This window comes from Bombina bombina, chromosome 1 (assembly GCF_027579735.1).
Source record: "Bombina bombina isolate aBomBom1 chromosome 1, aBomBom1.pri, whole genome shotgun sequence".
NCBI lineage: Eukaryota > Metazoa > Chordata > Amphibia > Anura > Bombinatoridae > Bombina > Bombina bombina.
In genome coordinates this window covers 1,329,386,414-1,329,403,063 of record NC_069499.1, presented here as the reverse complement: position 1 = coordinate 1,329,403,063, position 16,650 = coordinate 1,329,386,414, and the positions used below count along the sequence as shown (strand labels likewise).

At 42.8% G+C, this 16,650-nt stretch overlaps 1 protein-coding gene across 1 annotated transcript in view; it reads left to right on the top strand.

Annotated features, from left to right (window-relative positions):
• The window catches only part of LOC128664603 (rho guanine nucleotide exchange factor 40), a 339,695-nt gene that overhangs the window by 163,615 nt on the left and 159,430 nt on the right, over positions 1–16,650 (top strand). The gene's annotated exons all lie outside the window — the stretch shown is intronic.

Here is a 16,650-nt window from a genome sequence, read left to right as displayed (position 1 = left end):
TTGGTTCTCAGTTGGATTCTATTATTTCAACTGTTACTGGTGGGAAAGGAACTTTTTTACCACAGGATAAAAAGTCTAAAGGTAAAAACAGGGCTAACAATCGTTTTCGTTCCTTTCGTTTCAACAAAGAACAAAAGCCTGATCCTTCGTCCTCAGGAGCAGTTTCAGTTTGGAAACCATCTCCAGTCTGGAATAAATCCAAGCCTGCTAGAAAGGCAAAGCCTGCTTCTAAGTTCACATGAAGGTACGGCCCTCATTCCAGTTCAGCTGGTAGGGGGCAGGTTACGTTTTTTCAAAGAAATTTGGCTCAATTCTGTTCACAATCTTTGGATTCAGAACATTGTTTCAGAAGGGTACAGAATTGGTTTCAAGATGAGACCTCCTGCAAAGAGATTTTTTCTTTCCCATGTCCCAGTAAATCCAGTGAAAGCTCAAGCATTTCTGAATTGTGTTTCAGATTTAGAGTTGGCTGGAGTAATTATGCCAGTTCCAATTCCGGAACAGGGGATGGGGTTTTATTCAAATCTCTTCATTGTACCAAAGAAGGAGAATTCCTTCAGACCAGTTCTGGATCTAAAATTATTGAATCGTTATGTAAGGATACCAACGTTCAAGATGGTAACTGTAAGGACTATATTGCCTTTTGTTCAGCAAGGGAATTATATGTCCACAATAGATTTACAGGATGCATATCTGCATATTCCGATTCATCCAGATCATTATCAGTTCCTGAGATTCTCTTTTCTAGACAAGCATTACCAATTTGTGGCTCTACCGTTTGGCCTTGCTACAGCTCCAAGAATTTTCACAAAGATTCTCGGTGCCCTTCTGTCTGTAATCAGAGAACAGGGTATTGTGGTATTTCCTTATTTGGACGATATCTTGGTACTTGCTCCGTCTTTACATTTAGCAGAGTCTCATACGAATCGACTTGTGTTGTTTCTTCAAGATCATGGTTGGAGGATCAATTTACCAAAAAGTTCTTTGATTCCTCAAACAAGGGTAACCTTTCTGGGTTTCCAGATAGATTCAGTGTCCATGACTTTGTCTTTAACAGACAAGAGACGTCTAAAATTGATTACAGCCTGTCGAAACCTTCAGTCTCAATCATTCCCTTCGGTAGCCTTATGCATGGAAATTCTAGGTCTTATGACTGCTGCATCGGACGCGATCCCCTTTGCTCGTTTTCACATGCGACCTCTTCAGCTCTGTATGCTGAACCAATGGTGCAGGGATTACACGAAGATATATCAATTAATATCTTTAAAACCGATTGTTCGGCACTCTCTAACGTGGTGGACAGATCACCATCGTTTAATTCAGGGGGCTTCTTTTGTTCTTCCGACCTGGACTGTAATTTCAACAGATGCAAGTCTCACAGGTTGGGGAGCTGTGTGGGGATCTCTGACGGCACAAGGAGTTTGGGAATCTCAGGAGGTGAGATTACCGATCAATATCTTGGAACTCCGTGCAGTTTTCAGAGCTCTTCAGTTTTGGCCTCTTCTGAAGAGAGAATCGTTCATTTGTTTTCAGACAGACAATGTCACAACTGTGGCATACATCAATCATCAAGGAGGGACTCACAGTCCTCTGGCTATGAAAGAAGTATCTCGAATTTTGGTTTGGGCGGAATCCAGCTCCTGTCTAATCTCTGCGGTTCATATCCCAGGTGTAGACAATTGGGAAGCGGATTATCTCAGTCGCCAAACGTTGCATCCGGGCGAATGGTCTCTTCACCCAGAGGTATTTCTTCAGATTGTTCAAATGTGGGGGTTCCCAGAGATAGATCTGATGGCCTCTCATCTAAACAAGAAACTTCCCAGGTATCTGTCCAGATCCCGGGATCCTCGGGCGGAGGCAGTGGATGCATTATCACTTCCTTGGAAGTATCATCCTGCCTATATCTTTCCGCCTCTAGTTCTTCTTCCAAGAGTAATCTCCAAGATTCTGAGGGAATGCTCGTTTGTTCTGCTAATAGCTCCGGCATGGCCTCACAGGTTTTGGTATGCGGATCTTGTCCGGATGGCATCTTGCCAACCATGGACTCTTCCGTTAAGACCAGACCTTCTGTCTCAAGGTCCTTTTTTCCATCCGGATCTGAAATCCTTAAATTTAAAGGTATGGAGATTGAACGCTTGATTCTTGGTCATAGAGGTTTCTCTGACTCCGTGATTAATACTATGTTACAGGCTCGTAAATCTGTATCTCGAGAGATATATTATAGAGTCTGGAAGACTTATATTTCTTGGTGTCTTTCTCATCATTTTTCTTGGCATTCTTTTAGAATACCGAGGATTTTACAGTTTCTTCAGGATGGTTTAGATAAGGGTTTGTCCGCGAGTTCTTTGAAAGGACAAATCTCCGCTCTTTCTGTTCTTTTTCACAGAAAGATTGCTATTCTTCCTGATATTCATTGTTTTGTACAAGCTTTGGTTCGTATAAAACCTGTCATTAAGTCAATTTCTCCTCCTTGGAGTTTGAATTTGGTTCTGGGAGCTCTTCAAGCTCCTCCGTTTGAACCTATGCATTCATTGGACATTAAATTACTTTCTTGGAAAGTTTTGTTCCTTTTGGCCATCTCTTCTGCTAGAAGAGTTTCTGAATTTTCTGCTCTTTCGTGTGAGTCTCCTTTTCTGATTTTTCATCAGGATAAGGCGGTGTTGCGAACTTCTTTTGAATTTTTACCTAAAGTTGTGAATTCCAACAACATTAGTAGAGAAATTGTGGTTCCTTCATTATGTCCTAATCCTAAGAATTCTAAGGAGAAATCATTGCATTCTTTGGATGTTGTTAGAGCTTTGAAATATTATGTTGAAGCTACGAAATCTTTCCGTAAGACTTCTAGTCTATTTGTTATCTTTTCCGGTTCTAGGAAAGGCCAGAAAGCTTCTGCCATTTCTTTGGCATCTTGGTTGAAATCTTTAATTCATCTTGCCTATGTTGAGTCGGGTAAAATTCCGCCTCAGAGAATTACAGCTCATTCTACTAGGTCAGTATCTACTTCCTGGGCGTTTAGGAATGAAGCTTCGGTTGACCAGATCTGCAAAGCAGCAACTTGGTCCTCTTTGCATACTTTTACTAAATTCTACCATTTTGATGTATTTTCTTCTTCTGAAGCAGTTTTTGGTAGAAAAGTTCTTCAGGCAGCGATTTCAGTTTGAATCTTCTGCTTATGTTTTTTGTTAAACTTTATTTTGGGTGTGGATTATTTTCAGCAGGAATTGGCTGTCTTTATTTTATCCCTCCCTCTCTAGTGACTCTTGTGTGGAAAGATCCACATCTTGGGTAGTCATTATCCCATACGTCACTAGCTCATGGACTCTTGTTAATTACATGAAAGAAAACATAATTTATGTAAGAACTTACCTGATAAATTCATTTCTTTCATATTAACAAGAGTCCATGAGGCCCACCCTTTTTTGTGGTGGTTATGATTTTTTTGTATAAAGCACAATTATTCCAATTCCTTATTTTATATGCTTCGCACTTTTTTTCTTGTCACCCCACTTCTTGGCTATTCGTTAAACTGATTTGTGGGTGTGGTGAGGGGTGTATTTATAGGCATTTTAAGGTTTGGGAAACTTTGCCCCTCCTGGTAGGAATGTATATCCCATACGTCACTAGCTCATGGACTCTTGTTAATATGAAAGAAATGAATTTATCAGGTAAGTTCTTACATAAATTATGTTTTTTCTGCATGGAAACCGTTATATCAGGGCTCCCACTGTTGTGATTGGAGTGGGAGGGCCCTTGTTTTAGCGCCTTGTTGCGCAGTTAAAATTATTGCACAGTCTTCCTGCTTCTTCCTCCTTGATCCAGGACGTCTCTAGAGAGCTCAGGGGTCTGCAAATTTCATTTGTGAGGGAGGTAATCAGTCACAGCAGATCTGTGACAGTGTGCTGACTGTGATTAAAAGCGTTAAATCTTAATTGATATCTGTTTTATCCGTTTTGGGTATTGAGGGGTTAATCATCCTTTTGCTAATGGGTGCAATCCTCTGCTAATAATACACTTCTTGTTAAGAATTGTTTAATTATATCTGTATTTTTGAAGCGCTGCAGCGTTTTTTATATTGCTTGTAAACTTATTGAAAGTGATTTCCAAGCTTGCTAGTTTCATTGCTAAGTCTGTTTAAACATGTCTGATTCAGAGGAAACTGTTTGTTCATCATGTTCAAAAGCCAATGTGGAGCCCAATAGAACGATGTGTACCAATTGTATTGATATTGCTTTGAATAAAAGTCAATCTGTACCGATAGAGAAACTATCACCAGACAACGAGGGGGAAGTTATGCCGCCTAACTCTCTCCTCACGTGTCGGTACCTGCGTCTCCCGCTCGGGAGATGCGTAGGATTGAGACGCCAAGTACATCTAGGCCCTTACAAATCACTTTACATGATATGGCTAATGTTATGAAAGAAGTATTATATAATATGCCCGAATTAAGGGGCAAGCGCGATAGCTCTGGGTTAAGGACAGAGCGCGCTGATGTCATGAGAGCCATGTCTGATACTGCGTCACAATTTGCAGAACATGAGGACGGTGAGCTTCATTCTGTCGGTGACGGTTCTGATCCGGGGAGACCGGATTCAGAAATTTCAAATTTAAAATTTAAGCTGTAGAACCTCCGTGTGTTACTAGGGGAGGTATTAGCGGCTCTGAATGATTGCGACACGGTGGCAATTCCAGAGAAAATGTGTAGGTTGGATAGATACTATGCGGTACCGGTGTGTACTGACGTCTTTCCTATACCAAAAAGACTTACAGAAATTATTAGTAAGGAGTGGGATAGACCCGGTGTGCCTTTTTCCCCTCCCCCGATATTTAGAAAAATGTTTCCTATAGACACCACCACACGAGACTTATGGCAGACGGTCCCTAAGGTGGAGGGAGCAGTTTCTACTTTAGCCAAGCGTACCACTATCCCGGTGGAGGATAGCTGTGCTTTCTCAGATCCAATGGATAAAAAATTAGAGGGTTATCTTAAGAAAATGTTTTGTCAACAGGGTTTTATATTGCAGCCTCTTGCATGCATTGCGCCTGTTACGGCTGCAGCGGCATTCTGGTTTGAGTCTCTGGAAGAGGCGATTCGCACAGCGCCATTGGATGAGGCTCTGAGCAAAGTTAGAACCCTTAAGCAAGCTAATGCGTTTGTTTCAGATGCCGTAGTACATCTAACCAAACTTACGGCTAAAAATTCCGGATTCGCCATACCGGCGTGCAGAGCGCTCTGGCTTAAATCCTGGTCAGCGGATGTAACTTCCAAGTCTAAGCTACTTAACATTTTTTTCAAAGGGCAGACCTTATTCGGGCCCGGCTTGAAGGAAATTATTGCTGACATTACGGGAGGTAAGGGCTACGCCCTTCCTCAGGACAGGGCCAAACCAAAGGCCAAACAGTCTAATTTTCGTGCCTTTCGTAACTTCAAGGCAGAAGCAGCATCAACTTCCTCCGCTCCAAAACAGGAAGGAACTACTGCTCGTTACAGACAGGGTTGGAAAGGCAACCAGTCATGGAACAAGGGCAAGCAGGCCAGAAAGCCTACTCCCGCCCCTAAGACAGCATGAAGACAGGGCCCCCTATCCGGAGACAGATTTAGTGGGGGGCAGACTTTCTCTCTTCGCCCAGGCTTGGGCAAGAGATGTGCAGGATCCCTGGACGTTGAAGATTATATCTCAGGGATACCTTCTGGATTTCAAAACCTCTCCTCCACAAGGGAGGTTCCATCTATCGAGGTTATCAACAAACCTAGTAAAGAGAGAGGCATTTCTACAATGTGTACAAGACCTCTTAATCATGGGAGTGATCCACTCAGTTCCGCGATCGGAACAGGGACAAGGATTTTATTCGAATCTATTTGTGGTTCCCAAAAAAGAGGGAACCTTCAGACCAATCTTGGACTTAAAGATCTTAAACAAATTCCTAAGGGTACCATTGTTCAAGATGGAAACCATTAGAACCATCCTACCCATGATCCAAGAGGGTCAATATATGACCACAGTGGACTTAAAGGATGCTTACCTTCACATACCGATTCACAAAGATCATTATCGGTACCTAAGGTTTGCCTTTCTAGACAGGCATTACCAGTTTGTGGCTCTTCCCTTCGGGTTAGCCACGGGCCCGAGAATTTTTACGAAGGTTCTGGGCTCACTTCTGGCGGTACTAAGACCACGAGGCATAGCGGTGGCTCCGTACCTAGACGACATTCTGATACAAGCGTCAAGTTTTCAGAATGCAAAGTCTCATACAGAGATAGTTCTAGCATTTCTGAGGTCACATGGGTGGAAAGTGAACGTGGAAAAGAGTTCTCTGTTACCACTCACAAGGGTTCCTTTTCTAGGGACTCTTATAGATTCTGTAGAGATGAAGATTTACCTGACGGAGTCCAGGTTATCAAAGATTCTCAATGCTTGCCGTGTCCTTCATTCCGTTCCAAGCCCATCAGTAGCTCAGTGCATGGAGGTAATCGGCTTAATGGTCGCGGCAATGGACATAGTGCCATTTGCGCGCCTGCATCTCAGACCGCTGCAACTATGCATGCTCAGTCAATGGAACAGGGATTACTCAGATCTGTCCCCTTTGCTAAATCTGGACCAGGAGACCAGAGATTCTCTTCTCTGGTGGTTGTCACCGGTTCATCTGTCCAAAGGAATGACCTTTCGCAGACCAGATTGGACGATTGTAACAACGGATGCGAGCCTTCTAGGCTGGGGAGCAGTCTGGAATTCCCTGAAGGCTCAGGGATCGTGGACTCAGGAGGAGAAACTCCTTCCAATAAACATTCTAGAATTAAGAGCAATATTCAATGCTCTTCTAGCTTGGCCTCAGTTAGCAAAACTGAGGTTCATCAGATTTCAGTCGGACAATATCACGACTGTGGCTTACATCAATCATCAAGGGGGAACCAGGAGTTCCCTAGCGATGTTGGAAGTCTCGAAGATAATTCGCTGGGCAGAGTCTCACTCTTGCCACCTGTCAGCGATTTACATCCCAGACGTAGAGAACTGGGAGGCGGATTTCCTAAGTCGCCAGACTTTTCATCCGGGAGAGTGGGAACTTCACCCGGAGGTATTTGCTCAACTGATTCGTCGTTGGGGCAAACCGGATCTGGATCTCATGGCATCTCGCCAGAACGCGAAGATTCCTTGTTACGGATCCAGGTCCAGGGACCCGGGAGCGGTGCTGGTAGATGCATTAGCAGCCCCTTGGGTTTTCAACATAGCTTATGTGTTTCCACCATTTCCGTTGCTACCTCGACTGATTGCCAGGATCAAACAGGAGAGGGCATCGGTAATTCTGATAGCGCCTGCGTGGCCACGCAGGACCTGGTATGCAGACCTAGTGGACATGTCGTCCTGTCCACCATGGTCTCTTCCTCTGAGGCAGGACCTTCTAATTCAGGGTCCTTTCAACCATCCAAACCTAATTTCTCTGAGGCTGACTGCCTGGAAATTGAACTCTTGATTCTATCAAAGCGTGGGTTTTCGGATTCGGTTATTGATACATTAATACAGGCTCGGAAACCAGAAAAATTTACCATAAGATATGGCGTAAATATTTATATTGGTGCGAATCCAAGAGTTACTCATGGAGTAAGGTTAGGATTCCTAGGATATTGGCTTTTCTACAAGAGGGTTTAGAAAAGGGTTTATCCGCTAGTTCGCTAAAGGGACAGATTTCAGCTCTGTCTATTCTTTTACACAAACGTCTGGCAGATAATCCAGACGTCCAGGCCTTTTGTCAGGCTTTGGCTAGAATTAAGCCTGTGTTTAAAGCTGTTGCTCCTCCGTGGAGCTTAAACTTGGTTCTTAAAGTTCTTCAGGGTGTTCCGTTTGAACCCCTTCATTCCATTGATATTAAGCTTTTATCTTGGAAAGTTTTGTTTTTGATGGCTATTTCCTCGGCTCGAAGAGTCTCTGAGTTATCTGCCTTACATTGTGATTCTCCTTATCTGATCTTTCATTCAGACAAGGTAGTACTGCGTACTAAACCTGGGTTTTTGCCTAAGGTTGTTTCTAACAGGAATATCAATCAAGAGATTGTTGTTCCATCATTATGTCCTAATCCTTCTTCTAAGAAGGAACGTCTTTTGCATAATCTGGACGTGGTCCGTGCTCTGAAGTTCTACTTACAGGCAACTAAGGATTTTAGACAAACTTCTTCTCTGTTTGTCGTTTACTCTGGACAGAGGAGAGGTCAAAAGGCTTTGGCTACCTCTCTCTCTTTTTGGCTTCGTAGCATAATACGTTTAGCCTATGAGACTGCTGGACAGCAGCCTCCTGAAAGAATTACAGCTCATTCCACTAGAGCTGTGGCTTCCACCTGGGCCTTTAAGAATGAGGCCTCTGTTGAACAGATTTGCAAGGCTGCAACTTGGTCTTCACTTCATACTTTTTCCAAATTTTACAAATTTGACACTTTCGCTTCTTCGGAGGCTGGTTTTGGGAGAAAGGTTCTACAGGCAGTGGTTCCTTCTGTTTAATGTTCCTGCCTTGTCCCTCCCATCATCCGTGTACTTAGCTTTGGTATTGGTATCCCATAAGTAATGGACTGAACACACTTAACAAGAGAAAACATAATTTATGCTTACCTGATAAATTTATTTCTCTTGTAGTGTGTTCAGTCCACGGCCCGCCCTGTCTTTTTAAGGCAGGTTCTAAATTTTAAAATTATAACTCCAGTCACCACTGCACCTTATAGTTTCTCCTTTCTCGTCTTGTTTCGGTCGAATGACTGGATATGACATGTGAGGGGAGGAGCTATATAGCAGCTCTGCTTGGGTGATCCTCTTGCAACTTCCTGTTGGGAAGGAGAATATATCCCATAAGTAATGGATGACCCGTGGACTGAACACACTACAAGAGAAATACATTTATCAGGTAAGCATAAATTATGTTTTCCACCATTTCCTCTACTCCCTCGACTGATTGCCAAGGTCAAGCAGGAGAGAGCATTGGTGACTTTGATAGCGTCTGCGTGGCCACGCAGGACCTGGTATGCAGATCTGGTGGACATGTCATCCTTTCCACCATGGACTCTGCCTCTGAGACAGGACCTTCTATTTTAGGGTCCTTTCAACCATCTAAATCTAATTTCTCTGAGACTGACTGCCTGGAGATTGAACGCTTGATTTTATCAAAGCGTGGCTTCTCCGAGTCACTCATTGATACCTTAATACAGGCACGAAAGCCTGTCACCAGGAAAATTTACCATAAAATATGGCGTAAATATCTTTATTGGTGTGAATCCAAGGGTTACTCATGGAGTAAAGTCAGGATTCCCAGGATATTATCCTTTATCCAAGAAGGTTTGGAAAAAGGATTGTCAGCTAGTTCCTTAAAGGGACAGATTTCTGCTCTGTCTATTCTTTGCACAAGCGTCTGGCAGATGTTCCAGATGTTCAGGCATTTTGTCAGGCTTTATTTAGAATCAAGCCTGTGTGTAAACCTGTTGCTCCACCATGGAGCTTAAATTTGGTTCTTAAAGGGACAGTTTACTCAAAAAATGTCTCCCCTTTAATTTGTTCCCAATGATCCACTTTACCTGCTGGAGTGTATTAAATTGTTTACAAGTAGCTCCTTTACCCTTATATTGGCATTTGAAATAGTTGATTTAGCATGTGGTATCCCCACCTATTCTGAAAGTTTGTGGCCGCAGGTCCCAGCTATAGATAAGCTTTGTAAACACAGCCAGCAGAAGAAATTATACTCCCAGTGGGATATAGCAGAGATAAGGTAATACAATGTTGATTTTCCATTGTTCTCTCCAAGTACTGGTGATTGTTTTATGGACAGATATAAGATAAAGAAGCAGGTATATGTATACAATGTGATACAGTAATGAGATCTGATTATACCTACAAGCTCAACCCATTTTATTAGGTTGTGGCTTCAAAACACAAAATCAGAGCTTTAATATACACAAAAAAACATTAAAAGCTATTTTTCATAAAAAAAATTCTCTGCAGTTGGTAAAAAAAGCAATTGTAAACACATTAAGCGAAAAACTATTTTTCAGTATACTGTCCCTTTAAGGTTCTTCAAGGAGTTCCGTTTGAACCTCTTCATTCCATAGATATCAAACTTTTATCTTGGAAAGTTCTTTTTTTTGGTAGCTATTTCCTCGGCTCGCAAAGTATCCGAGTTATCTGCCTTACAATGTGATTCTCCTTTTCTGATTTTCCATACGGATAAGGTAGTCCTACGTACCAAACCTGGGTTTTTACCTAAGGTGGTATCTAACAAGAATATTAATCAAGAGATTGTTGTTCCATCCTTGTGTCCTAATCCTTCTTCAAAGAAGGAACGTCTATTACACAATCTGGACGTGGTTCGTGCTTTAAAGTTTTATTTACAAGCTACTAAACATTTTCGACAAACATCTGCTTTGTTTGTTGTCTACTCTGGACAGAGGAGAGGTCAAAAGGCTTCGGCAACCTCTTTCTTTTTGGCTAAGAAGCATAATCTGCTTAGCCTATGAGACTGCTGGCCAGCAGCCTCCTAAAAGGATTACAGCTCATTCTACTAGAGCTGTGGCTTCCACATGGGCCTTTAAAAATGAGGCTTCTGTTGAACAGATTTGCAAGGCGGCGACTTGGTCTTCGCTTCATACTTTTTCAAAATTCTACAAATTTGATACTTTTGCTTCTTCGGAGGCTATTTTTGGGAGAAAGGTTTTACAGGCAGTGGTACCTTCCGTTTAAGTAACTGCCTTGTCCCTCCCTTCATCCGTGTACTTTAGCTTTGGTATTGGTATCCCACAAGTAATGGATGATCCGTGGACTGGATACACCTTACAAGAGAAAACACAATTTATGCTTACCTGATAAATTTATTTCTCTTGTGGTGTATCCAGTCCACGGCCCGCCCTGTCATTTTAAGGCAGGTAATTTTTTTCATTTAAACTACAGTCACCACTGCACCCTATGGTTTCTCCTTTCTCTGCATGTTTTCGGTCGAATGACTGGTTATGGCAGTTGGGGGAGGAGCTATATAACAGCTCTGCTGTGGGTGTCCTCTTGCAACTTCCTGTTGGGAATGAGAATATCCCACAAGTAATGGATGATCCGTGGACTGGATACACCACAAGAGAAATAAATTTATCAGGTAAGCATAAATTGTGTTTTTTGCAGTTCTCAGTATAGACACTGTACGTAGTGGGAGTGCTTGTGTAGTAAAGCACCGGTGAAATTGGCCACATTTGCAAAGTATATGGCTGCATTTGCAGCACACAATATAGGCACAGCACAAACTAGTGGCGCTTGTGTAAAGAGTGCTGATGTAGATGACCGCATTTACGGTCCACAGCTGGAGCGCTTGTAAAAATATGGAGCTGGGCTTGCAGCACACAGTATAGGCGCACCATTCAGTATGGGGCGCTGGTGTTCCTTTAATGCTGGTGTATTTAGCTGCATACGCAGTTCACAGCTTAGGGACAATCTAGAGCTGTTGGGTCTAAGCATGTGTGTGGGAATATGTGCAGTTATTTAATGTACTGTAACGAATGGCAGAGAATGAGATTTTCTTGGACTTGGGTAGTCTATATAATAGCCGTTATTTTTAGATAACTGGGCTTAAGTTTGACACAATGGTAGAGTGTCTACCTTTATGTTCATATAATTTATCCTGCCTTTCTGCACTTTCTTTTTCTAGACGTATTCTCTAGATCAGGGGTGCCCAATACGTAGATCGGGATCTATCAGTAGATCCCACAGGCACTGCTGGTAGATCGTGGCCGATGTGATCAAAATTATGTGGCCAAGTTACACGATCTCAACACTGGGGCGTGAGTAAAGTATGGTTGCTCGGGATACCGCTTTATCTACCGCAGTGTGTGAAGGGGCAGGTCTTTAAACAGTCTGATGGTCGGACACGAAAAGTGCTACAGAATTGGATCTTGGGGGACATCGATTTCAACCAATCATTGTTGATGATTTTTGAATGACAACACAATTGGCCTATCAAAAGCATGGTTGAGTGAGTACTCTCCCAATGTATATGACGGCATAGTATAGTTAGGAGGGTAAGCGTCAATAGATAGAAAAAGTAAAGTCGGAGGCTGCTGTGCTATGCTAAAGAAACAAGTCGGATTGACTTCTGGCAAATGAACGTGTTGACCCGGTAAGAAATGGTCTGCATGGCGCGCTATGGAAATTTATTTGTATAAACCTCACTGGTTCATATCAGGCCAAGCCCGCAGCGCAAAGTAAAGGGGGTCAGTGGCAGTAATTTTAATGCAGTGTTTTGTAACATGGCACAAAGGGTTGCTCCTGTTAACCCGAGTTAAAGTCAGTGCTACTTTTGTTGTCAGGATTAATCTGTTGTAACTTTATGCTTCTGCACATCCATTTTTTGCTAAATCATGCAACCTTAAAGGAATTTTTATTTTCTTTCATGATTCAGATAGAGCATGCAATTTTAAACAACCTTCTTATTTACTCCTATTAACATTTTTTAATTTATTCTCTTGGTATCTTTATTTGAAAAACCAGGAATGTAAGCTTAGGAGCCAGCCCATTTTTAGTGAGTAGATCTGGTTGAGCAGGTCATTTGAAAAGTAGATCCCAACACAAAAAAAGTGTGGGCACCCCTGCTCTAGATCTATTTTTTTCTTTCTTTCTTTCTTTTCTTTCTAATGACACGGTCCATGGATCATCATCAATTACTGTTGGGAATATCCCTCCTTGCCAGCAGGAGGCAAAGAGCACCACAGCAAAGCTGTTAAGTATCACTTCCCTTCCTACAAACCAAAGTCATTCTCTTTGCCTGCGGTGCAAGGAGGAGGTGAAGTATTTGGGGAGGAAAGGGATCTTTTCTCCCTCAGGATAAGAGGAATAAGCATAAAGGTCGTCAGAGTAATTTTCATTCCTTTCGTAACTTTAGAGGTAAACCCTTCCCTCCCTCCCTCTAAGCAAGAACAATCCAAGCCTTCCTGGAAGTCTAGTCAGTCTTGGAACAAGGGGAAACAGTCTAAGGTGCCTGCAGCTGATTCCAAGTCAGCATGAAGGGTCGGCCCCCGATCCGGGAGCGGATCCAGTAGGGTGCAGACTTTCTCAATTCGCTCAAGCCTGGATACGGAATGTACCAGATCCCTTGGCGGTGGACATTGTATCCCAGGGGTACAAATTAGAATTCAAGACTTTTCCTCCCAGAGACAGGTTCCTCCTCTCAAGATTATCTGTAGACCAGATAAAAAGAGAGGCGTTCTTAAACTGTGTCCAGGACCTTTCAGCCCTGGGAGTAATAGTTTCAGTTCCAACGCAGGAACAGTGCCTGGGTTTCTACTCCAATCTGTGGTTCCCAAAAAAGAGGGAACTTTCAGCCCAACCTCGGAGTACCATCCTTCAAGATGGAAACTATTTGTTCCATTCTTCCATTTGGTCTTGCCACAGCTTCCAGAATTTTCTCAAATGTTCTGGGGGCTCTACTGGCAGTGATCTGGTCTCAAGGCATTGCAGTGGCGCCCTATCTGGATGACATTCTGGTTCAGGCGCTGTCTTTTCAACAAGTAAACTCTCATATGGAGATCTTGTTGTCTTTTCTTCGATCCCCCTAATGGAAGGTGAATCTGGGAAAAAGTTATTTGGTCCCAGCTACAAGGGTAGTGTTCTTAGGGACCATAATAGATTCCCTATCGATGAAGATATTTCTGACAGAGGTTAGAAAATCCAAGATTCTCTATTCTTGCCTTGCACTTCAGTTCTCTCTTCGGCCATCAGTGGCTCAATATATGGAGGTAATTGGTCTGATGTTAGCGTCCATGGACATCATCCCATTCACTCGGTTCCATCTCAGGGCTCTGCAGTTATGCATGCTAAGACAATGGAACGGGGACTAAGCGGATCTGTCTCCTCGAATGGGTGATTGTAACCACGGATACCAGCCTGCTGGGCTGGGGAGCAGTCTGGGGCTCGTTGAAGGCTCAGGGTCTATGGACTCGGGAAGAGTCATTTCATTTCTCCCTATAAACATGTTAGAGCTGAGAGTGATCTTCAATGCTCTACTGGCCTGGCCTCAGTTAGCTTTAGTCCGGTTTATCAGGTTCCAATCGGACAACATAACAACGGTGGCTTACATCAGCCACCAGGGAGGAACTCAGAGTTCCTTGGCCATGACAGAGGTGGCCAGAATTATTCAGTGGGCGGAGACCCAAAACTGCTGTCTATCTGCGATCCACATCCCAGGAGTGGACAATTAGGAAGCAAATTTTTCTGAGCAGACAGACTTTTCATCCAGGGGAGTGGGAACTCCATCCGGAGGTGTTTTTTCAGTTTCATTCTCAAATGGGGACGGCCGGAGCTAGATCTCATGGCATTTTGACAGAATGCCAAGCTTCCGAGGTACGGTTCAAGGTCAAGGGATCCACAGGCCGTCCTGATAGATGCTCTGACGGTACCGTGGAATTTCAGTATAGCATACCTGTTTCCTCCGTTCGCTCTCCTTCCACGAATCATTGCTCACATCAAGCAGGAGAGAGCATCAGTGATTCTCATAGCACGGCGTGGCCTCACAGGATCTGGTATGCTGACCTAGTGGAAATGTCATCTCTTCCACCTTGGAAACTACCGCTGAGGAAGGACCTTCTGCTTCAGGGTCCCTTCTCTGAAGCTGACTGCTTGGAGATTGAACGCTTAATTTTAGCTAAGCGTGGGTCTGAGTCGGTCATTGAGACCTTGATCCAGGCTTGCAAGCCTGTGACAAGAAAAATTTACCATACAATATGGCGTAAATATTTGTATTTTGTCCTTTCTCCAGGAAGGTTTGGAGAAGGGTTAGTCAACAAGTACGCTGAAGGAACAAATCTCTGCGTTGTCTATTTTGTTGCATAAGCGTCTGGCGGATGTGCCAGACGTGCAATCTCTTTTTGTCAGGCCATTGTTTAAACCTGTTACTCCTCCATGGAGTCTTAACCTTTTTCGTAAAGTTTTACAACAGACTCCGTTTGAGCCTATGCATTCCTTAGATATTAAGAAGTTATCTTGAAAGGTTTTGTTTCTTGATGCTATTTCTTCTGCTTGGAGAGTCTCGCAACTCACGGCGCTGCAGTGTGGTTCTCCTTATCTTATCTTTCTTATTCTGATAAGGTGGTTCTTCGTATTAAGTTAGGTTTCCTTCCCAAAGTTGTTTTGGACAGAAATATTAATCAGGAGATCGTTGTTCCTTCTCTGTGTCCTAATCCCACTTCTCCTAAGCAGAGTTTGCTACACAACCTAGATGTTGTGCGTGCGCTGAAATTCTACTTGCAGGCAACTAAGGACTTTCGCCAGTCTTCTGCTTTGTTTGTTTCTCTTGGAAACGCATGGGTCAGAAAGCTACGTCTTCTTCTCTTTGGCTGAAGGGTATTATTCGCTTGGACTATGAGACTGCTGGACAGCCGCCTCCTGGGAGAATCACGACTCATTCCACGAGGGCTGTTTCTTCCTCCTGGGCCTTCAAAAATGAAGCTTCGGTGGAACAGATTTGCAAGGCTGCAACTTGGTCTTCTCTGCATACTTTTTCTAAATTTTCTAAACTTTATACTTTTGCTTTTGCTGAGGCTTCTTTTGGGAGAAAGGTTCTTCAAGCAGTGGTGCCTTCTGTTTAGGTTACCTGTCTTGTCCCTCCCTTATCTGTGTCCTCTAGCTTGGGTATTGATTCCCAACAGTAATTGATGATGATCCAAGGACTCACCGTGTTATTAGAAAGAAAACAAAATGTATGCTTACCTGATAAATTTATTTATTTCTTGACACAGTGAGTCCATGGCCCGCCCTGTTTTTCAGACAGTTCTTTATTGTATATACCTCTGCACCTTGTGTTATTTCCTTTTCCTTGGTCGAATGACTGGGATTTGTTTGAAGGGAAGTGATTGCTGTGGTGCTCTTTGCCTCCTCCTGCTGGCCAGGGGTAATATTCCCAGCAGTAATTGATGATGACCCGTGGATTCACAGTGTCAAGAAATAAATAAATTCATCAGGTAAACATAAATTTTGTTTTTAATGTATCTACTGCCATCTGGTGACAGTTTTATGTATTTATTTTTCTTTGTCCTTTTACCTGTATGTATATAAAGGGATTCAATCTCTAGCATAGCACAACATTGTAATATGCTCGGTTAGGACTTGTATATCACTTTTTTTTCTCTTATCATCCAGAGAAATTGGTTTTCTTAGCTCTGCTATGTTCTTTTGCAGGGACTTGATCTTCTCTGCAGTCATCTCAAGTTCAGATGTCTCTACAAATACTGTTTATTTTATACATGATAGTTTGTAATACAATACCCCGTTTTTATTCGGCACTTTCTTTCAGAACATGTTGTTTTGAGAGTGTGTTTTCCTTAGTATGTGTCGCCCTCTGATGGCAGTTCACTACTAAATCAGAAGCTTCAGCTCCCTTTCTCCTTTTCTGAGGAGTTTATGGGTTCCTTGTTAGTCTTTGTACTACATGGAGGACTGTATTTTTTGCCCTCTTAGGAGCATGATGATCTCCTAAGATACGCAAAGATTTTTTCTAAGAATTCTGTTAGCTTCTGGGACTCTGTATATTCGACTACCTCTGTTTCCTACCTTAAGAGTCAGAGATTTGCTATTCCTGTTGAGGATAGTTATTCTTTCTGGGTTTACATGGATTGGAAGCTAATGGCTTACTTAAGAAAGATGTTCTTTTTCAG